This window comes from Corapipo altera, unplaced genomic scaffold (assembly GCF_003945725.1).
Source record: "Corapipo altera isolate COAL_440 unplaced genomic scaffold, ASM394572v1 53, whole genome shotgun sequence".
Taxonomy (NCBI): domain Eukaryota; kingdom Metazoa; phylum Chordata; class Aves; order Passeriformes; family Pipridae; genus Corapipo; species Corapipo altera.
In genome coordinates this window covers 6,180,004-6,203,971 of record NW_020884900.1, presented here as the reverse complement: position 1 = coordinate 6,203,971, position 23,968 = coordinate 6,180,004, and the positions used below count along the sequence as shown (strand labels likewise).

At 40.4% G+C, this 23,968-nt stretch overlaps 1 protein-coding gene across 7 annotated transcripts in view; it reads left to right on the top strand.

The window, feature by feature from the left end:
- Positions 1-23,968, top strand: part of ZMIZ1 (zinc finger MIZ-type containing 1) — a 350,003-nt gene that overhangs the window by 235,433 nt on the left and 90,602 nt on the right. Inside the window, exon 1 of one of the 7 annotated variants that reach the window (XM_027649682.1) lies at positions 21,953-22,069. The exons of 5 other annotated variants lie outside the window; for them this stretch is intronic. The gene's annotated coding sequence lies outside the window, so the exon portion shown is untranslated. Of the gene's footprint in view, positions 1-21,952; positions 22,070-22,354; positions 22,660-23,968 lie in introns of those variants that run through there. One more of the 7 variants, XM_027649684.1, reaches the window with a different exon arrangement.

Sequence of the window (23,968 nt, the reverse complement as noted above, 5' to 3'; positions counted from 1 at the left end):
GAGACACGTTTAGCTTCTTTTTGCATGTTGGGAGTGAAGATGAGTTGTTTAAGTGCATTCCTGAACCAGAACCTTAGCACTAATCCTTCAGTCACTGTAAAGAATAAATGAGGGGCAAAGACAAAGGGCCAAATTAAAATCAACGAGATTCTATTCAGATGGGCTCTGCTTCAGCAAGCACATATCTAATTATAAGCACAGAAGTAGGCTCACTGACGTCAAAGTCAATTAAACTGCTTAAATTTAGGCACATGCTTAAATTCTTTGCTGAATCAGTATTTTTGAGCCAACGAATAATAGGACAGCATTGCTGGTCCAAAGCATGATTTTTGTGCATGGGAAAGAGTTTAAACTCCCCCTTTCCTCCATCAGTTCTTTTGAGATCTGCATGCTGGCATTTTATCTGAGTCCCAGTGGTAAAGACTTGTGTCAATATGTTAAAGTTTCTTAGAGTGTTTGCTAACAATACCTCAAACATGACAGTTGGATCTCTGGTATTTTTTATACTGCATCCTCCATGCAGTATACTGTGCAGTATGGCAGGACTATGCCCAGCATAGTAATCTTTTCAGCTTTGTTTTTTCTGATGCCACTTGTATGAAATGAATCCCTTTGTCCAGTCTCTGAAAGACAAATTAGTAACTCATTTTCATAACAAAACCAGAAATGAAGGAAACATGCAGACAAAAGTGTTAAATGAAGAGTGCCTGTCATACAGAAGCAGCTTTGATTCCTTTAGTTTCATGTGTTATTTTATGATGTCATAAATAAATAACCTATTATTTGTTTGCCTTGAATCATTAAGGGCCTAATAAGAGTTTTCCCCAGTAGGAATATGAAGGACAACATTATATTTCTTAGACAGAAACACACATGGGAATTTCAGTCACGTTTTGTAAATGAGCTGAGGCTGGTTGTGATCTTTTACCTATGCTCCCTGCCTAAGTAACACAGTAGAGTTGCCCTGATGTACTAGCAAGGGATTAATCAGGAAGGTGCACTGCAAAAGATCAGATTTCTTCCACTTGGTAAAACTCACGCCATGGGGACTTAGGGTCTGCAAAGGAAGCTAATAAAGTTATCAACAGGAATAAGTTCAAAAAAGAAAAGCAGGTAAGAGAGCTAAATAAATCTAGACTTGTGTTTTAAAAGGTATTCTAAATTGTGTTCATGTGTACATTATCTGCTAATCACTATTACCTGGTAATTGCATGAGTCTAAAGCTTAAATTTAATCATCTTCATTTAGATACCAGAGAATTACATGTATTCATTTGTGTATTGATATCTTTGTGGTTTTAAAAAAAAAAAAGATTAAAAATTTTGGAAACTGTACAGGCAGCCTTGATGGAGAATAGGTGACTTCTTAGTCAATATTTGTTTTTATTATGTAATTTATTTCATGCCAGTTAACAGCTATATTCACAATCTAAGGTAGCATGGGCTAACAGGTGGCTTAAGTCAAGTCAGAGCTTCAGTTTTGCTTAGTTCCCTTTGCTTGGTGAGGGAAAGTAAGGAGAGGGGGAGTAGCTGTTTGAACAGTGAATGAGAGACTGTTCTTAATGACGAAGCTGGGCTACTGTCAGTGACAAAGCATCAGCTTTCCCCTGTTGGGTACCTCCCACGTTATCCTTCTCTTTCCCCCAGCAGCTCATCATCCTGCCACAGCTCCAGAGTACAACCTCTTCAGCTACTGCAGCTGCTGAAGTTGTGAGCATGGAGTTAGAGGAAGGAAGCAGCCTATCAGGCAAGCAGCCTTCTCATTAATGTAGTATAAATTGTCTTTATTTGTGGGACATCATCTCAGCCAGCAGAGAAGGAAAGCTCAAGCCTGAATGGTAGATTTTTTTGGACTGCCTTTTATGTAGAGTGCTCCTTGACTGCATCCCATGCGTATTTCTAGGATGAAGGTTCAATTAATTTAAACCAGGATATTCCTTTACCAATTTTCTTAGTTTTTTCCCCCCATATCTCCATATTTTGCATACCAAGCAGGATTAAAGTGTCAAACTGTATCTGAAACACTCATCACGATAACAGAAGGATCAAAGTGGGGACACAGTGATTTTACACATAGAACTTGTCTAAATGGATAACAAGTTACAGTAGAACATGTCATAATATCACCTAAGTGGGCAGATTTAGTTATGATTAGATCGTGTTACTGGAAGTCTTGAGTTTCAACTGGGGCTTCACTAAAGATTTGTCTCTCCCTTCTTCACAGCCATCCATCTGGATTTCCATTTTCAGTTACCTTAGGTGCTTCAGAGGGATACCAGGTGGCTGTTACAGACATCATGCAATCTCTTGTTTACATGAGGGCTTTGAAATCTTTGTTTGGAAGCATCTCAAATATCAATATTTGAGACTGTATAAAAACAATAATTTGAAAAGAGAAAACAGTCATTTGCTAGCCACTAGAGAGAGTTCTTTGAGGAGCATTTCCCCTGGTTCATTCCTTATATTGTTTTTCTTTTCCTGGGGCGGCTGTTAGGGGACAGTTAAGAGCAAGTGGTACAATCTGTCTTTCATACTCACATTGCAGAGAGCAAGAGCATGAGGCATCCTGTGGACTCTAAGAAACAATGCAAGTCTCCTATCATAAGTGGCAAACAACTGTCCAAAGTGCACATAAATGCAGGGTGTGTGCAGTTTGAAGTCTTACCACTATCAGTAGATAACTTTCTCATTCAAAAGGCTAATCGCACGTTCTTGTTTGAGAAGCTGAAGTGGAGTATCTCCAGAAAGCACTGCTTTCTGACCTTTAAAGCTGTTACCTCCAGGGCAGAGTGAAGCAGGATATGTGCCTCACTATTGACTGTGACATTTCTGTCCTAAAAATAGATCACTACAATCCCTTTCTGGTTCAGACCGGCACCCTCTGTGGATGTATGATACTCACTCAGATCTCAATTTTTACAGGTTTTTAGTAGCTGGATATGCCAGATGGAATGCTAAAGCCTCCAAACTGGGAAAACGGGGTGAAAAAAGAGGAAGGAAAGTACTTCACCGTGTTTTCATTTGCTGTAGTACAGAAAATGTTTTCCGTGGAAACCTACAGTGTAATCTGAGTCTGCTGAGATCAGAGATGATTAATCCACTTAGTGGATCCTTCAGCAATGGAAAGTGGCTGCACAAATCTGTGTAAACCAGGGGGATCTTTTCTATCTCCTTGATTTTCAAAGTTAAGAGTTGCAATCTCTTACAAACATATGGGTGTATTCTGAAGCATAATAAAATCTTTGTGTGTCTTTTACACTCTAGGTGAACTGTTGATTATATTTTTATTTTTGTGCATGCTTTGTCTCATATGTGGAAATCAAGCATTTTTATGAATGCATTCAATTTCCTGCTAATTTTGATGACTGTAAAAGGCACTGATTGTGAATTTACAGTGGACTGGTTGAAAAATGGTAAGGAAAATAAAAAATTACATATTGCATTTTATTTTCCAACCAACACTGTCAGTCATTCAAGGCCATGCAAACAAATGTACCAATCCTGTTTAGCCAAATTCATTCAGACCTTCATGTAGTTGAGTTGCTCATTTGATATCAGTATTAAATGGTAACATATGGGAGTTACTGATCATGGATATACTGAGAATTAATCTTTACAACAGAAAAAACTCTTTCAGTGGGACATTCAGCTTGGGCAAGCTGACGTGGTTAGATGGAGTTCAAGTTCCCTCTTACACATCTGTTTGGCTACCTACATCTTATTCAAATCACAGACTAGATCAGTTAAGGTCTAGGTAAGTCTTTCAGTGTTTTCAAGAAGACCACATTAGCTTTTGATTGATGTTGGGGGAGATTTATTTCCCTTCAGTGCCCTGGGAAAGGACTGTGACACCATTTCAACTGCAGCACAAAGAGCTGTGTCAGACCCACTTTGAACTGGTAAAGAGGACACAGTGGAAGCAGAAACTGTAACAGTATAGTTCCTTGGGGAAGATGCAAATGGTATAGGGGAATAGTCATTCCTATAGCTCAAGTAGGTAAACACAAGTGCTTGTGTTATCCTGCAGTCACCTGCAGGAAGGACACTTTTAGGTGAAGATCTATTAAAGTTAACTGTGGGACTAAACTTTTGTGTTTGCTTGTCATCTTGGAGAACTGTTTTCTCTTCTTTTGGGGATGGAGAGAAGGGACAAGAAATGACTGTGTTACAGAGAAGATAGGCTCATCCCTTCAAACCCACCTACTGCTCCTACCCTACTGATCTTTTAGTATTACAAGGAAGTCATTGTAAGTCTGTAACTTTTGAGCTGAAGAAATGCATTCTTCACGTTAATAAGCAATTTCCCACAACAAATAGCAATGGGAACTTTTGGGTTCTGCCATTGGAAAGAATGATACTAATTGTTTTGCCGTAATAAAGTGGCTAATAGGAGATCCTTCCCCACATCCCCCTTTTTTTCAGGTCAGTGTGGCACATTCCAATTTTTGTTTGCTTCAAAGCACAGGAGGAATCCCTCTTGGAGGGGGAGGGTTGTTTTATCATGCTCAAGCATACAAGCAGTAAGCCTTTTGCTTTCTTCATATACCCAGTTTCAGAGTAGTTGGAAGGATTCTGAATTTCCCCCCACATGCTCAAAAAATGCAACATTCTTTGTTTTTCTATTACAAATGAACTGAAGCCCATAATCTCTGTACTGAGCAGAAGTGATTAAAATAGTGTGGAACAGATGGTTTAAAAGCTGCCAAAAATTGAATCTTTTGCTATTTTGTTTCTTGAAACAACTACATTAGTTCCTGAGTCAGATTTGAGTGGGCCCTCATAACTCATCTGAGATGAGAGAGCATGCTTGTTTCTCTGTCTTTGGCCGCTCGCTAATAGCAATTATTAATTTAACTTTTTTTTTTAATAAAAAAATATGTGCTGTGAACTAAGTTTTCCATGGAGATTTAACAATATTTTTTCCTTGGAAATATTGCTACTTGTGTTAAGGTTTGTTCCATGGAGAGGAAGACCATGTTCCAGTTCTAGTACTTGTGGAATAAAGACACTGCAGTGCTTTGAAGTGGTGTGTGTATTTGATGCTCAGGGTGTGCAGGTTTGGTGATCTTTACACATTGATCAGCACATGGAAATTTCCAGACAATCTTGTGATCCAGAAAACTCTCATGAAACTGTCAGGTGTGCTTTCCCTGCTGTTCCAGAGGAACAGATCATTGAAGGCTTAAAACCAGGGGAATTGAAAACACTACAGAGTCTTATCCTCCCCAGTGCATGTTGTGAAATGCATCTTCCTCTTTTGGGCTGCCTTTTTTTTTTTTCTGTAAAGCCAAAATCTGTAGCTTAAATCAAAGGAAGATTTTTACTGTCGAGCCAAAGCATGTCAGCTGTATGAGTGAATGTGAGACGGCAGAACACACCATACTGGCCTTTTCCAGGTCTTTCACTTCTGCTATGGAGCTGCTCTGGCACTTTTATAGGTTTAAAATTATGACAAGTTCTTTTGATATTCCTAAGAACCAACAGTTTACTAGTGCTACTTACAATGATTTTTACATAGCATAGATTTTTACATAGCAGTTCTCTGCTCTCAGAGAAGTTTGGCATCCCCTTGAGGAAGATTTTGAGAGGTTGATTTTGTGGACTTAGAGAAATACTTATTGGTCACATAATTTTTGTGAAAACTTGGGATTTTCCTCTTGTTGTTTAAACTGTGCATGAGCTGAGCCATTACCATTTTGTTGTCTTGATCCTAATTAAATTTAAAGTTTTCCATCAATAATCTTCCTAGAAAAATAGCATTTATTTTTACATATTGGATAATGCAAAAAATCCTGACTTTCACATTCTAGTTGAGATAGAATGCTACCCTATGTACAGTACAGTAATAAATGATTTCTAAAGAGGGTAGCAAAACCAAGCTGAACTTGTATTTTTATTTAAACATGTTCTTAGATTTGTTGAGGCTTGCAGTTTTAAATTAGAATTTCAGAAATTTAGTAACTCTGATTTCTGTAGATGATGCTCTGTTTCACCAAAGCAGTTTTGAAAAATGCAAGTCTTGCTGAATGACTGCTGAAACTGAATCTCATGGCCACATCCACTCACATTCATGGGAACTGATCTGTTTGGCTACCTCGTTTTCTGCCACTGTATCATCTACCCAAGTAGTAAAACCTTAGCTGAATGTTCTTTGTCATCTAGGCTCTTCTGTGAAGTAAAGAACCTGGCTTCTAAATGATGTAATTAGAAATCAGGAGGCATCCAGTTGCTCAGGTCTGAGGGATACCACTAGGAATGCTGTTGCAAGTTGGAGACTTGGATTCTGGAGGGACTGTCCCTTGGCTCTTCTCAGTGAAAGACTTTTGCTGTTGTATACACTGCAGGTGTATTTGCTAAACCTGAGTTATTACCAGTACACCTGAGACCTGCTAAAACTGAGAAATGTTTCGCTTCCTAAATATTTACTCTGTTTGTTTCATTTCTCTAAGGGATTAAAGGCTTGATACTCAGTTGGAGTTTATTCCATGGTTTTTTTCCCTTCAGGGAATGCAGTATCTCTTGTTGGTCAAACCTTGGTTACTCAGTGAATGGACTTTATATCTCCTAAAGCAGCAATTATTTTCTAAGGCAGAGGCAGGCAAGTGAGAGGAGAGGAAGGAGTTTGAAAGTTCTCTATTGAAACTTCTGGTCTTGTTTATTTTTTAAATTATCCTAAATACATATACTAGGAAGTGACATAATTGCATAGACTTTTAATTTCCTCAAGGCTCTGTGTGGTCTTCATCCAGCTTCTCAGATGTTGGCTACAGATGTTTAAAATCACTTCCTCCCAATTAAACATCTGCTCTGAAGTGACGAAGGGGAAGACCACATGCATCTAAAAGGCCAATGTATGCACAAACAGTTTTTGTTAGTAGATATGACAGAAACATTTCCCTTGCCTCGGCATTTAATGCACAGGCAGTGAGAAATTGCTCTGTTTATTGAACTCCATGGGGGAGACTTGAGTGCTGGTTTTAAGTATGCATTTAAAAATGTGCCGCATCTTCTTTGTAAGTCTTTTAGACGTTTCTTGTTCAAGGATGTCACTTGCTGTACTATCTAAGGGTTATTTGCTGCCCACTTGGGGTCTTTTTAGATAAAAAGTAGTGATGTGAACTGATATGGTGACTTTGCAATTTAGTTAGAGGAATATGGAAAAAACCCTCTATTTTATTGTCTTTTTAAAACTTGCTGCAATATGGCTGTTGTACCAAATGAGGATGAACGTAGCCAGTCTCATCCTTTGAACACTCAATGCCTAGTGCTCTTTGCCTGGAATAGCAGCTGGGTAGATGCAAGAGCAAAAATGACTGTGAATCAATGATAATAACAGTACTACATCTAGGTGAGGAATGGAGAAAATAGTAGATTTTTTTTTTTAATCGATCGACAGAGGTGGAATATTGAATATTGATGACATTAGGTAGAGGTAAAAAAAGATTAAAAGAAATGACTTTATGAAGATGTCAGAGAAAAATATTGGGTTTATGTCATGGGGTAGAAACCAACAAAAAGCAACGAGTAGCAAAAAAAACTTTGCTGATGGAAATTCATCAGTTTAAGTTAAAATTACAGTATGTATGGGGGCAGTTTGTGTGTGTATATTGTTGTGGTGTTAGTAGCATTGTGTAGTGTGTGATTTCTTTTGTTACATCTTAGTCTTCAGAGGTGCAAACGGCTGGTGAAAGGATAATGTACTTTGCTGCATCAGTGCTGCTTAGTAGCTATTTTAAGTATTTTTAGTGTGTGGGGGGGAAAGAATTCCAAATAACAGGTAAGGGATAACGTTTCAGGGATGTAGCCTACTGATTAAGCATAAGATGGTAAATGTAAAGTGAAGCATTTTCAAAACATGTAACATTTGTCAAAGCGGAATCCCTAAGCATGAAATTCTCTGAGTTCAAGATGACAAATTCAGCAATGCAGGAGTGTGAGCTGAACTGTGACCCGTGTACTCATTGTGTATATGCTGCTGAACAGCTATTGATGGTAACAAGATAACCCAGGCCTTATCACAACTCAAACCATAGCAAAAGGCCACTTAACCAAGTGAACAAATTCTGAAATTCAGTTGTTATAGTCACATCCTTGATTATAATGATACGTCTTTTTAAAAGGAAGAAATACATCACTCCTGGCCTTCTTAGATGTATAATATTACCTTTTAAACAAGTTACTGAAAACCTTAGTTTTGCCTCAATCTGTTTATTAGATAGCTCTGGATCCCTTTCCCCACCCACGGCGTGGGGCAGCCCAGTTCTAGTTCCATTTCCATCTGAAGAACCATTGCAACGCTTTGAAGGATGGGGAAAGGGAACTCTAGGGGTTTCCCAGGGGTCTTTTCAGGCCCTGAGCCTGGAGGGGAGAGGTGCTCCCCCTCCCCCCCCCCGCACGTGGCCCCGTGGCCGGCACGGAGACAGGACACCGGGCGTGGAGAGGAGGCAAGAGAGAGTTTATTGTTGGGGAGGCAAGAGAGAGTTTATTGTTGGGGATGTTACATTTACAGCGTTTAGGAGGATTCACAGAGTAACCAATTAGAAGTCTCAAGGGGCTTACAGGAACACCCAATCACAGGAAAAAGTTAACAAAACCCAATGGGAAACACCTCAGGACACCTTCCCAGGACATTCCTGCATGGATAACACGGAGGTTATGCAGGACATTCCTGCATGGGTAACATGGGGGGTGCTGGGAAAAAGAAGCATGTGTTTGCAAAGAGACCACCAAAAGCCGTTTTAAAACCTGTTTAAACCACGGTTTTCCCATATAATGCAGGTTTAGTGCTACAGATAGCTAAGTATATGTTACACCTACTACTGGCTGTAGTCAAAGTACTCTCTGTCCTAAGAAGACATCATCTGCCACAGTCACCAAGGAAGAAAGTGCAGAACTTTTCAAAGGATCTAATCCACTGTTTTCCTGGTGCCCTGATGCAGTATTGTTTGGTTGTATTATTGATGTTACTCACTGGTGCTCTGAAAGGCCTCACATGAGATCAAGGCCATTTGTGCCAAGAAACTCTGCATACAGTCTGAGTGTCCTTTCTTTGAATAACTTTATACTGAGATAGACAGGAAAGAGCAAAGGAAGGCAAGGGCTGGAGAAGAAGAGGTGGGGGGAACTGAGCTAACCCTGTCAGAGAACTGGGAACTGCTGTCTTGTTCCTTCATCACACCATCGTTTTTCTGCTACTGCCATTTTTCAGAGAGAAGATAAAGAATTTATGGAGTTTACAGTCATGAGGCTTCCTCCTGGATTTGACATCATGTGCTTAAAAGTGATGAGCCTCCTGTGGAAATAGACAGTGTTAACTCAGTTACAAGAGCTTTTAGACTAATTGCAATTTACCACAGTGAGGTCTTGTCTGAAAGCAGTCAGAAACCCAGTTTAACCAAACATCTCCATGTAATGATCATGTTTTTATGAGACTGGTTCAGGGCAATGCAGTGACCAAAGGGAGCCAGTCTTGCCACAGGGGACTGAAGGTTCGGTATCAGTACCTGACACTGTGCCCCTCAGAGCACAGTGACCTCCTCACCTCCTGCCTATGGGAAATACCAACAGCCTCGTCGCTCATTTATTCCCTAGGTGAGGATAGGAGGCAAGTAGTGGATTTGCTGTTAAGCACTAGTATAACTGATTCCATTAATGTGTTGAATTCTTCCCAAACAAGGCTCAAGTGGTGACCCAGTGACTTCTTTCCTTTTTCTCTTCTCTGTTTACTGTCTTTGTAAATATAACCAGTTGTATTGAGGGTTAGGTACTGCTTTTATTTCATAAGCTGCTGGGCAAAAGTTCCTTCTTTCCTGTGTCTCTTTTTTTTTTCATTTACAAACACAGAATAGAAAGCGTGCCAGGATGCTTGGGAGAATTTCATCTAATTTGGAGGAATCCCCAGTGTGACTGCCTCCCCAAAGAACATCTCAGTCTTGAAAGCTCTTCTTTCCCCATGCTGCTGCCTCCCAGAAGGCAGCTACAGTGATGGCTGCTCCCTTTAAGTTGCTCCTTCCAAGGGCACCCCTTGCTGCTCTGGGAGTTAATGCAAGAGTTAAAAGAGTGTATGGATTTTCCTTCAGATTTGCAGTCCGTGTTTGAGCTTATTTACTATGTTGCAGTTGACTGACAGTCATCTTCAGTCATGTTAACCACAGTACATGTTGCTTTCCCACAGCTTTTTTTCTTACCTTCGCATTCCTCTGCTTGCAGGATGACTACCCTGAAAGAGCATTGTTGCTTAAATATCAGCTCTTTAATCTGATGTAATTATTTAGAGAATGTTTTCATGTTTTTGACGAAATAAGATATCTCAGTCAATACTTTGTCTGAAAGCAATATAAATATTTTATCAGAATCATGTAAATTATGTTACACATTTTAGTAGGTTTAGGGTTATTACTTGCTTTCCTGTGGCATTCTGCAGGGATTCATGCCTTTTTTTTTTGTTGCTGAATGCCCATAAATCATTCTTGTTGTTACATGAGGCAATGTCAAAGTCTTAAGAATTTAGTTTTTTTTTTAAAGTTAAAAGTTAACGAATAGTACTGATCATTTCTATTATGATGATATTCTAATCCTTCTTGGGTCTCTGGGCAATAGTGTAACTCCAGTGATTAGTCATAAGAATATTAATTACATTGAACCCATACATCTTCAGTCTAGTTAATCTCTCCTTGTAGCGCTGGTGATACTTAGGACAAAACAAAATGTTGATTTGATCAATGGTTTGTTTTTCTTTCTTCTCATCATAAATTGACAGGATTTGCATGCTTATTCCCAGAGTATAGAAACTACTTGCATGGGCTTGCTTCTTTTGCTTTTAAATAACTCCAGATTTAAAGATGTGTATTTTTTCCCTGATTGCTCTGTTACTTTATTTTGGTAAATATATTCAGTAGCATAAATTAAGATACAACAGAAAAAAACAAACCAAGAATGTTCGTGTATGTATAGTTTTTTTTCATCCTGAGGCCAACAGAGTGAGTCCAGGTCAACAGGCGTGCAATGGGTTAGAAGTGTTATCCTATGTGATATTCCCTGGAAGTCAATGAAAAAATTGAAGCAAGAGTAACCACCTACACCCATCCTTCCTACATCTTTTCTAGAGGAATCTTGTAGAGGAATTACTACCAAAAATTAAATTAATCCTGGTTGCTTTCATGGAGAACCCAAGAAAAAGTCTGTTTTCCTCATGTGAAAAAATAAAATTGTGCTGTAGACTTGAAAGAGTTTGCTTATAGTGTACCAGGAGATAGTTTGCAGTCAGTGGCATGCAACTAGGAGCACAGAAGGGATATATTGAGAGTTCTTGACAAACTAGGATTATCTCTCTCCCATCTGCCCCCTTCCACCAGTGTAAAAAAAAAGTGAGGAACTGATCTTGTCTTTCCTTTCATCTTTCTCTCCCTTAGTACCAGACTCATGAGAAGATTTCCAAGAGCATTAGAAGGCATATAAGTCTACTCAGCTTGCTGAAGTAGCCATTTCTCTCTACTTGAAGCTGTTGAGGAGTGATATTGAAGGGTATTCATTTAACTTCTTTGTTCTGGTTTCATAAAGCCGGCTTCCATTTCCCCCTCTCTGATTTTGATATAGGAGTTTATGGCAGACCCCTCTCATTCTGATCTGATCGAAGTGAGGAGACTTCGTTCACTAAACTTCGCTCTGTCAGCAGAGATAAGAGCTACCATTAAATCCCAGAAAGATATGGGAGGTGAGAGTGCAGATAAGTACTAGAATATAAACCCTAATTTTGTCGGGGCTATAAATATTAAAATTATAGCCTTCACCCAGAAGAATGTCCTCAAAGAGGTAATGGCGATTCAAAGCAAGAGAAAGGCAATTTGGAGAGGACATCCATCCTATACATGAGAAAATAGAAATGGATTTGATGAGATCTAAGGCACACTGTAGGAGTTCTGTCATTCTTTCTGGAAAGTACCTACCTCCTGAAGGTTTGTTATTTCTAATGCCTTACCACAGAAATTATCTTCAGGCATAAGGCAGAATCTTTTTTACCATTGATATAGATTTCTGCAACTATGTCTACTATTGCCTCTCCCACAGTAAAAAGAAATGCAAATTTTGTAACTTTATTTCTTTTAACTTTGGTAAAAGCAACTTGCTTTGAATCTACTAATTTTTCTTTGCAGGTATGAAAGTATATTACATCTCCTATAAGGAAACTTTCAATGTGAGTCATTTTAAAGGCTGCACAGCGTTTTCCAGGCAGCAGTCCTCCAGGCCAAGACAAGTGGCCTACAGAGTAACACTAATGTGTGTCAAGCTTCACTTAAATAATCTGCCAGCACTTTTCAATTCCAAATGTTGATTATAAAGGTGCAGTAGTTAGTAAATAGTTTGGAGAGTTGACAGTGACTGTTTGGCCAAAAGTTAAGAGCTGTGGTAATGACGTGTGGTTTCTTAGTTCTTGGATGCTCAGCTGAAAATATGTTAAAGATGCTTAACTTCTACCAGCAGGAGGTTTAGCATTTTTAGAAAATCAGACCCAATTATGCTTTCTGAAGTTGAAGTATCCAAAATTTCCATTTGAGTGTCTTCTCCAGATTGTAATCTCTCATTAAAGTCAGTCTCACTACACCTGAACTTTCACTTCTTTTTATGCCGTTAGAGGAGATACTTCAGTGTGTATTCTCTAAGTACTTTAAGTAATTAAAAGTAATTAAGTGATTAAAAATACAGTTGTCTAGTTAAGCTTCCAAAGAATATGTTCAGCTCTAAGGTTTACTTAACAGTGGATTTAAATATGAAACAAAAAGTAAAACCCCATTTACAGCCTAAGGGAACATGCAAAAGTTTCCTGGTTTTACTTTGAAAGCCTCATTAAAAATAGTTGGCTGTCAAACTTCCCATTCTAAAGCTTCTGCCTTGAACTATTTAATTCTCAACATTCAGTCTTTTGACTGTGGACAATCAGCCCACCAAGGAATTAGTGGACAGAGAGACTAATCTGATGCATATTGATTAAAAACAGGATAGTTCCTGTCACTCACAGTGCAAGGATTCTTGACTTGATCAAGCTGCTTCAAAGCATCTCTTGGGACAAGATTCTGCTCTGGTGCCTGTACATCATTAAAGAACAACTTTTGTGAAAGTTCTCCATGTGATGTTGCAGGAGAGAAGTAAAAAATAGAGATAAATACTGATGAATACTTTCCAGGTTATGGAAATGTATATTTTCATAGCTTATACTACTGCCGCATATTCTGTCAGAATGTAAATTATTTAACAGAGGGATGTAGTTATTAGAAAGTCTGGAAATGTGAACATTGCAAGGTGTAGACTTGCTGTTAGTCACAAAGTAGACTAGATCTGTGCTAGAAATCCTCTATTAAAATAGGATGTGTTTATATGCATACCAGAAGCCCTCTTTTAGCGATGCCACATAAACCCTCAATTGTAAATTTAATTTCAGTGAGGGCCCAATAAAGGCAATATGAGACATAGCTTCTTGCCACTATGAACTGTGTCTGTGCTTGGTAGGAGCTGCCTGTACAGCTCTCTTCTGTGGTTGTACTGCTGAATATTTTTCAGGTCTAAAAGACTTTCAGCATCCTTTCAGCACCATAGAATGCTTTAAACAGAAATATACGGAATTAAGATAGTCAAAAGAAAAATAAAAAATGTGAGTGTAGCTTTTTGGTAGGGATGTGCCGGATATTTATTGATGGTCTCAAATTGCAGGATTCTTTTGTGGGGTGTGGCAATAATATGTTTTGGTAACTTCATGCTCTACTGTTCTCAACTTCTTTAACCCACAAGCTATGATGCTTTAAAGTGAATCACAGTTTAAGAAGGATTAAAAGCTCTTCATGAAGCCCTCTATATATAGATATATGGTTATCTATAGTGCATACCCTCGTATTTTGTTCTCAGCTATTGTACTTTCATGATTTTATTTGAGCAGATGCAGTTATGCTATCTATATAATAAGGAAGGCGCTTCTTAAATCTAAGTAATAGGTAGTGAAGGGTTAAAAATCTAAGGTCCTATTAATGTAGAGAAGCGCTGACACAAGTTCTTCAGTCTTTTTCCTGACAGAACACCCATCTTTAATTTGCTCCTCTCTTTCCCCATATAACATTGTACATCTGTCCTTGAAAACAGCTCTTGCAGCATGAGCATAGCCACTGGAGTCGATTTAGCAAAGGTTGCTGTCTGTGTCCTAGCAATGCAGGCAGACAGCCTGGAGCTATGACTTATAATCAGCTGAACAGGTATATGAATAATTACTGAAGATAGAAACCTGTGTTAATTGCTGGTTTTAATCTTGTTCTAATAAATTGTAACAGAATCACCCCCCTCCTCTCAGCAACAACATCTCAAAATGAGTATTTTTTCTCAGATTGCAAGTAGTCTAGTAGATTTGGGAACTTCTTTAGTTTTAAGAAGATCTTTGCTAATATTTAAGCATATCAATACTCTCTGAGAGTCCTTTATATCCACTTTAAAGCTTTGAGGCCTTGAAGTATTTGGAGTTGACTGAGACAAGAGTTTGCCGGTTTCTGAAAGCAAAAACTGATATTAAGCTGTTTTTTCTCTTAAAATGATTGTCTACCAAAAGGTTTCTTTAATGAATCTGAGCAAAACCACTTTCCTTTCAGATAATTTCCTTTTTTCTGCAATTGCTGTATGTTTGTTTATCAAAACAGACAAAACTATAAAGAATCCCTCTAGTTCTATCCTGTTGTTGCTAATGCAGTAATCTTCCACAGTGAGTGGGAAAAATTAAGGGATGCTCTTAGAAATTGGTTAGAGTATGGGGAGAGAAGAATGACAGTGACTGCATTTGGTCTTCATCAAGAGCATTTTGCCTTATTAGGCTACTTTGCAAGCTAAACTGCAATTTATCTCACAGTCCGCTAAAAATAACTCTGTATGGCTTTCTGGCAGATTGATATAAAAAGTGTATGATGATGGTACATGGGTTTGTTTAAATACAAAGCTAGAAGCATGAGCTGGCCTCCAAATGATGAATGTCTTTGTATTCCAGAATGGAAGCTTTCCAAGACAGTGATGCATAGCCACCAATTTGTAACTTTTCTTTTAATTTGTGACATTGGACTTTTATCTATTTGATTATTTATATAACCTCTCATATGTTTGATATGGTATCATTTAACATCTGTATGCACTTTCAGTGGTCTTCTGCACTCCACAATTGACTTGGAGAAAGCGACATTCAGTGTTGTTTTCATAGATTTATTTTTTTATTAAAATAATACATTGCATCTCAACTTTCTCATTTGAATGTTCTCACAGCTCACTCACAGCACAGAAAAAGGGCTCTATCATGAACTTTGCTATGTATAGAATGTATACCATGGGTAATGAAGGACATGTGTTCTTTTTAAATCTTTTCATGTTTCATTTATGTCCGACTCAGGATGTTTGTATCACATATTCCTTCTCACAGCTGATACCTTCCATATTTTAGTGGATTGCTTTTAAAAGGCAATAATAAAAAGAATATAAGCAAATAGCCTAGGTTTCCTCTCAAACCCATTTTTAGATTAGAGGCAGCTCACTAGAACGGGACCAAGAGGAGTCCCCATGCAGAGGGGAGGACGACTCAAATTGAGCCAGAAACCCAGAGCAGCCCTGCTCGCAGCACCTGCTCACAGCACCACTTCAACTGGATATGAAGGCATGTATAACCTAGAAGGAAAACACAAAGGAAAACAGTCACTGGGATTGAGTATTTTCATGGAGGGCTTATTCTTTTGAGATCTTAATGAGGAATATTCATACAATTTATATTTCTGGAAAATATTGTGAACAGTCAAAACAGCTCAGATCGGATTTACAATGCCAGGAACAGTCCAGAAGCCCTAGCACGGCTTCTGCTTTCCAAGATTCAGTTTCATTTACTCTTTTGCATCGTATTAGCCCTACACAGCCTCACAAGCTGCTGTTCTGATACTTTTCTGTCTTCTTTCAGTGAGAGACCTGATTAGGTTGCCATCTTCAGAGCTGACTGCTTGTCCCCTTGAACAGTTAATCAGAGAGAGAGAAAGCTTAGCTGTAATTAACCAACAGCTTGCCAGAGGTGGGGCTTCAGCTACAAATGGCCATATGCTCAATAAAAGCAAATATTTTTACTGAGAATATATTCTTAAGTGTCTCAAAAAGCAGCAGAATATGTTTTATTAAAGTGCATACTAAAACTTCCTTAGAAAGAGAGGTAGTAGTCCTCATTGCATTTGAAAGTCTGCTTCGTGTGTAACAAAGTTTTTAGTCCTTTACAGAACATATGAATACTGAAAGATTGGTTTGAAATCTAAAGAACAGTTCATCAGATCCCCCCAAAGTAGTAGAAGGTGAAAAATGTCTAAACTACATGAAGGAGAATTGGGCAGTTTGCAAGATGTGGTATAAAAATATTTAATCAAAAGTTAGTGAAAAATATGGATGTTTTAGAAATCCACTTGATCATACTGAAAAATTGAATATAGTATAGAAAGGTCTTCAGTTAATTTTGATTGCTTTCTGATTTGCTAGAAGAGGTGTCATGAGCTCTAGCCCAGGTGACAAGAGGCAACTGAAAGTGCCATTTGTGCCATACTCCAGTTTACCAAGGAGTTTGAATAGAGGTGTCTAAAAGTTGGAAAAACAATAAAGCTCCTATGTCATGAAAAGCAGGTTTTAAAACATTCATTAGTATTTGTAGCAAAACACATACAGTCAAATAAGGGCAGAGCATCACAGGTGGGGTATGTTGCATCTGTCTTTGGAATTGCTGATGGATAAATCTGTCAGGGTGTTGAGGTGTGAGGGGGCAGCTGCAGTAACTCTGCTGCAGGTGAAATAGTGCTGGAAATATTTTATTTCTGTAAAGCCTCTCTTCTGACTGTCATCCTACATTATGTGGACGTGATTTTTCCTTAGTGTACTTTGTTTTTTATTTCTACATGCTTTGGTTACTTTTGCTTATCAGTTTTCTGTAAAAGTATAGCTGTGAAGAGAACCAAAGATATAAACATAGTGAATGTGCCTTCACTGTGTATTTCTAGGTGGGTTTTTCCCCCCATATTTGGATTGTAATCTTATAGATCATCTTGTTTTTCTGCACGTGGTAAAGACATTTAATCAAAAGAAGGAATGAAGGAAATAGATATTAGAAAATTGCAACATGTATCTTATTAGATGGCTTTAAGGTAGATCTCCTTTTCCAAATATTATGGCAATTGACAGAGGTGTTTTTCATTGCAGTGCCCAAAGGTCTGTCCTGAGCTTCTGCACAGGCTTGAAGGAACAATTTTTTGTAATGGGGTAACAAGAACATGAGCATTTCCATGGTCTTTAAAGTTAAATAGGGTATAAGTCTCTTTCAGAAGGTTCTGAGTGTTTTGGTCCAGTTGCTGTGTGCATTCAAAACAGCATTTGGTGTTTCCAGATGTGTAGTTCAGATCAGAGGGTCCATCAAAACATTTAGGCATAAGCAAACAGTCGTTATGGGCAGCAGGAGAAAAGGAAATGCAGTGTTGTTACATTTTGTAATTTTCCCACCTTTATTTTATAAAGCCTGACACAGAAGGGGACCAAAGGGTATGTACTTTAGTAATAGAATTCTTTGCAATGTAGTAATCTTTGACTTAAATAAGATAGGACTAAACCACGTGAAAGGTTCTTTTTTACTTTGCTTTTAAATACTGAGTTTTTCTTTCACACCTCTTTCTGGATGGAGTTGATTTGATTCGTGGAAAATGGGTTATGCATGAAACACATTTAATGCAGAGTCAAAGAATTTTAATTTTCATTTTTCCAAGTAAGTGGTTGATTTCTGACTGGGATGCAGCCCTTGGATTTATAACAGCTTCAACTGACTCAACCTACTGTGAAACACTAGGAAAAATCGACAAGGCCACTGATCCATGTATTCTGTGTATTTCAACTATGTAATTGTAAGCCTTCTGAGGAGTTTTTTGAATCCTTTGAATCAATAGTAAAATACATACCTATCCAGGGAACTAATTCTTGGGCAAATAACCTGCTCTAAACAAATGTTGTAAGGAACTACCCTGCTGTGTTCAGCAGTGCAGCAAAACTCCGATGAATAAAGATTGGTCCCCAAGATAAACCTTTAAATCTTTGGCCACAGAAAATTTGCATTGCTAAAGGATTATATCATGACTCAGTGGGCAATAACTGGTATTACAGCTATTTGAAGAGAATTTCTTTACCCATTTATATTTTCTTTCTCTAAACAACTTGTCTGCTCTTTTCTCTGCACACCTCTCATAATGAAATTACAGTAGAACATGGTGATGTACCCCCTTGTACAGCCTACTTGATACTGAAGCATCCAAATGGGTGATTTGATCTCCACTCCTCTTCAGCCTCTCCTTCTTTTCATGTTGGTGGTATGCATTTTTATTATGGGTGTTGATCTATTTGATTCATTTTTTTTGCAGTATCACCAAAGAGGGGCAAGGCGGGAGAGAAGCAATAATTACACTCAAAGGCTATCTCACTTGAACTGCTTGGAGATAAGCATCGTGCTGTTTATGTTCAGCAATCAAAGGCACCTGAACATATGAATCTGTTCACATCATTATCTGTTCACCATAAAAAATTGGTGTTCCATGGGTGTGCAGGTCTGTTGCATCATCACTACTTAATAAGGACAGACTTCTGACTTTTTAAAAATACACTGCAGGAAGAAGTGTCTTTGGCATGGAGAGCAAAGAGCAGTACCATAGGAATGTGGTTTGTTTCTATGCTAAGTGGTGACTGACAGGATGGAGATTTGGGAAGTTTCTCATCAGTAATATTGTTTTGCATTGACAGTGTATGTTAAACGGACAAACGTTACCTCCTGTTTTGAGGTAAACAGGAGTTCTCTGAAATTCTTTCAACTCTTCTCCTTACTCAGCTAGAGGCGGTCCAAATAAGCATCTCCTTTTTCCTCCCTGAAAAACTCAGTGATGTCCCACCCTGTCTCCCCTCCGCTGGGGGCTGAGTGTCCCGATGGCCCCGGGAGTGTGGCTGCTCAGGATGTGAGTGGCCAGGCACAACATCAGACAGGGGGATCCCTGGGGCCTCAAGAGAGCCACACAAAGCACAGCCAAAGAGTCTGCTCTCCCACTCCTGCACATAAAAGGTACCTCCCAGTAAGGACCTGCTTTTCCCAGTAGTACATGTCTTCAGTGAGTCTTGTTAATAGTTATCACTGCCTGAGATAACCTTCCTTGTGATGTAATTTGACATACTGCTGTCAGAGGGACTTAAACATAGTAATCTTTAAAAATGATTGGGAATTTGCCCTAGAGAAAAAACTGTTATGATTAATTTCTACAAATGATAAACCACTCCTTCTTCAAAATACTGCAAGCTATGAAGTGTGATTTAATCCATTTAACTACAGAGCCTGATGCTTCTGACAACTGTGACTCAAATGTCATCACAGAAAGTGATATTTCAAGTGGCAGGGTGGGATTAGAAACCTGCTGAAGATTTGTCAAAGGAGAAGTAAGTACATAATTTTTAGATAAGTGATTTGTCTAATCTAAACCACTTCCTCTGAAAAGACAGGCAGCTTAAAAGAGAAACTTACACTGTTACACTAGAAACAGCAATTTAATTGCAGAGAGGTACTACTTATGATTGTAGTTAGAAAAACTATTACCCCAGGATACTGGGGTATATGTTTTTTATACAGAAACAACAAAATTACCTTTTACGCCTCAGAAATAATTTCATTGAGAAATTAATTTCATTAATTTGTATGAGGAAGGAGCCAGTCTTGATACCTGGGACCTTGTGACTGCCTGACATGTTCTTGTTACTGCTTTGTGGGGTTTTTTTCAAAATATAAAATAATACCATGATAGCTTATGAACAGTGTGAAAATTCTGTAAATGCAGTAAAACCTGAAACAAGCACAGAAATGTTCATTCTGTGTCTATCTAGAGTTCACGTAGCATTATAATCAATTATAAATTTCATTCACATCCACCACGTCTAAACTCAGTGCAGTTACATTAGTAGGGAATTTGGTCCTTATTTTGGATTATCGACATACTTATAATTGCTTTGACAGTCCTCTAAAACCTGTGCTTCCTATTATCTATTCTGTCAGGCTAGCTGTATAATTTACACCTCCGTAAAGTTTCTGTCCACTCTGAAAGGCAATGAAAAAATTGTATGAGGTTCTGTACTTTTCTTTTGTGTGACTGAATCTCAAGTCTGATCAACTGCAATGGAAACTAAATTTTGTGTAGGAGTTTGTTCCAGCAGCCCCGTGGGCCCACCTGGATCTCTGAGGACCCAGCTGAAGGCTCTCCTGTGCTGTAGGGACTGTCTGCTACGGGCGCTGGCCCAGCGCTGAGTCCTGAACCACCTGAAACAGCCATATTGTTTAGTGCTCCTTCGGTCACGCTTGTGCAGCTCCGAGATTGCACAAAATATTGTGGAGGGTTTGATTTGCAGTTCTGCTTGGTCTGTTGGCTGTGGAGAGAAAGCAAAGCCTGTCTGACAGGCTGACCTTGAGATCCTGCGCCAGGAGTGGAAGTTAGGTGAAAGCACACATACCTCTTACCTGTTTGTAGTGGATTCCCTGGGGGAAAAAACCCGAACATGAAATCTGACAATGCTTTTTTGTGGAATCATTTTTCAGAGAAGACCTGCTCTTTGATATCTGTGATAGTTTGCTGCTCCGATCTGTCATGTTGCCGACTCTCTCTGCTAAGGTGATTGCGAAGCACAGTTAAGCGACTGTAAGCATGGCAAGGGAAGCTGAGGCCATTTTTTCACTGAAAGGAATTTTGCTGGAGAGCCATTATTTTTTCAAGTCCTCCTTTTTTGTTGTTTGTGTTTTGTTTGGTTTTCGCTGGAGCCTGCCGGCTGCCCTCCCTGCGAGAGTGCTGGGTGCGCCTTTAAGAGGTGGAGGTGCCTTTGTGCAGGTTGTGCGGGAAGGAAGTGGCTCTGCACGGCGGAGGCTGGCAGGAAAAGGCTGGTGCTCGGCTGGCCACAACTTAAACTGCCAGTTTTCCCTCTGAGAGGGAGCAAAGAATTGTCACATTAGCTTCCTGATTTTTTTGGTGGTTTGTTTTTTGTTTTTTTTTTTTTCCTTTGACACTATCAGCTGAAACGCTGACCACTACAGGCTGCGTTGTGGCACAGCTGGACATGTGAAAGTTGTTTAAAACTCTTTCATGGGCAGCGCTGAACTGGCAGTGGCGTGGGAACGGGTGATGCGCTGGGAGCAGTGGGCGGCCGGCAGAGGTGAAGACCTGAACTCCTAAAGACACCCCGAGCAAACAGCCCGAGCGAGGCTGTCCCGCAGGTGACAGCTGTTCCAGCTGGCACCCCCCGCCCTCCTGCCTCAGTTTCCCCCGGGCAGGGAAGGATGCGCTGTGGCCCCGCCGGGCGGGAGTGCTGCGCCCGCCGCTGGGCACCCTCGGCACCGCCGCTGGGCACCCTCGGCACCACCATCGGCACCGCCGCCCCTCCGGGCCCGGCCCGGCCCGACCCGGCCCGCAGGTACCTCCTGCCCCGGGCGGGGCGGCGGCCGGTCCGTAAGGAAACTCCCGGACCGCGGGGGCCGCCCGCCCCGGGCGCTGCTTCGCCGCCGAGGCTGCCCTGGACGCTAATTAGCATGACTAGTTTGATGGATTTAGTCAACAGCATTCAGCAAACAGGGTAGGGGGGAAACAACGGTGTAAGATTTCCCAAATATCAAGACTTTTCAGCCCCGGCGCCCTTAATGGTTTGTTACGCGGGCTCGAACAAGTGTTGCTTCCAATTAATTGATCGAGGGGATTTATTTTAGTATTTTGGCTGGGTGCCAGAGACAGAGGCTTTGTCCTAGCGTTTTAAGCACCACCCCTCCTTGCAAGTTTGAAATGTGAGCTGCCTGGGTGGTTTTTTTTTTTTCCTCCTCTCTCTTTCTCTCTCTTCCTTCTGGCAAAGTGGCTGTGGCTGTATGTGTGTGTGTGTGTGTGCGTGCACGAGTATGAGAGAAGGAGGGAGAGGTGTAATGGGAAAGCAAGACATGGATCACTAGAGACAGAAAAGAGAACCATCAATATCAATAACATGCAGCTGAGGTGAGATTTTTCTGAGTGTTTGATTTTCTTAAAACCCTTTCAGAAGATTTAAAGCAGCCTTCTGCCATGCTGTATGCTGAAGACGTACTTCTGAGCAATGTCATAGGGATGCTTACATGTCTGTCGCCGTTTTAGGTCTGTTCGCGTACGTGTGAAGTTTTAAAGCTTAACCTGATTCTCTTTATTGTCTCTAGAGGGTTGTAGCTTGAGCACAAATAGCCTGTTGGCAAGTACGGCATGAGCCCATTAGCAAGACTCCATCTGTGATTGGTTTTGCCTGGAAACCGGGAGACAAGCAATGAATAATTGATGTGTGTTGTGCAGTAGCTGGACAGGCAAAGAGAGGAGAGAGAGAGAGGGAGAAACAGAGCAGGGTGCCCTCTGAGGGGGAGAGCGAACAAGCTTGAAAATAGCTACTGGCTGCCTTGTGCTGAGATGAAGGCAACCCCGGCTGTCTTTGTTCTGCACTGGCTGGTTTCTGCCTAGAAGTGTTTGCAGACATATGTGGCCTCTCTGCAGCAGGAGAGGCAGGCGCGCAGAGGAGGGGCGGCAGAGGAAGCCCAGGCTTGTGAATGGGATGTAACTCGGGGGTAAGTTGGTTTCGGGGGGGGCGGGGGCTGTGCGTGTGTGAGCGGGGACGCGTGTTGGTGTGTGCTCGCCCCGGGGCGAGCGCGGCGTGTGCCCGGGTATGTGTGTGTGTGCCCGTGTGTGTGTGCCCGTGTGTGTGCCGGGGTGCGAGCGAGCGGGTGCATTGTGGGTACGGCCGGCGGTGCTGTCAGCGATGGCAGCGGGGCTGCGCCCTGCCCGGGCCATCGCCCTGCCCGGGCCATCGCAGCCGCCCGCCCCAGACCCAGGCTGGGCTTAAAGCGCCCTCATTTCGAGGGGGGAGGGAGGGGTGAACCCTTTGAATCCGGCAAGAATCTCGCTTACTGTATCTGCAGTCATAAAACCAAAAGGCAACAGCAATTATCAGGGGCCTTTCCTTGCAACTTTAGCCTGTCTGGCACTGTCAGAACGTGACAAGCTGTTCTGCAAACAGCAGTGACAATACTGCTGCCACCATTTCATTTTTGCTGTCTTTATAGAAAGACCTTGCCATGCAGAACTCACATCTGTGGCAAGTGGTTTCATAGAAGATCTCAAAGAAGTGTTGGTATCAATGGCAGTCTCAGGTATTCCAGTTGATAAGTTTTTTGCCCCTTGTGTTGAGCAGTAACAAGTGTCTTGTTTATTTCTTTTCCTGTATAAAAAGTAAAAAGATAATTTGCATATGATTTCTGGAGTTTTTAGGAAGTTTCAAACTAGTGATGTCAGACTTCCCAAGAAGTCGGTTTATTATTTAGTTTAGTTAGTTCCATTAATGCAAGTAATGTCTTAAAACTGAATAAAATAGCGTATATCAACGTACACCAAAAGCAAAATGCAAGGGATTTATACAGCTTCAGTGTTTGCAAGTCAGACATTGACAGCAGTCTGTTGGGGGCAGAGACTTGCTATTGTAGATAACAGCTCTTCAATCAGTAAAATCGCTGTGTAAGGTGAAATAGACTTTGCCTAAAGTGGCGTCAGTGATTCCAGGTCCACTGAAGCCACTGTCAAAACAAGTGTTGACTTCAGTCATATAAACTGCTTGCCCTGAGTTCAGGTGAGCCTGTTATAAGATCCAGTTGAAAAACCCTTACTATCTGTCAACTTTTGATAAAGTAACTGCTCTCTGTAGACATCTCAGGGGTGAACTGCTCCGTTTGAACCCACATTTATGACAACAACTTAACTTGGCAGGAGATTATGTTTGTTGTGCAAATCTGTAGATTTTGGACAGAAAACTTACTGTGGAGACAGTTTCTTTCAAGAAGTTGTGTCTCAGTCAGTTGAAGCTAATCAGGTCATTAGGCTGGG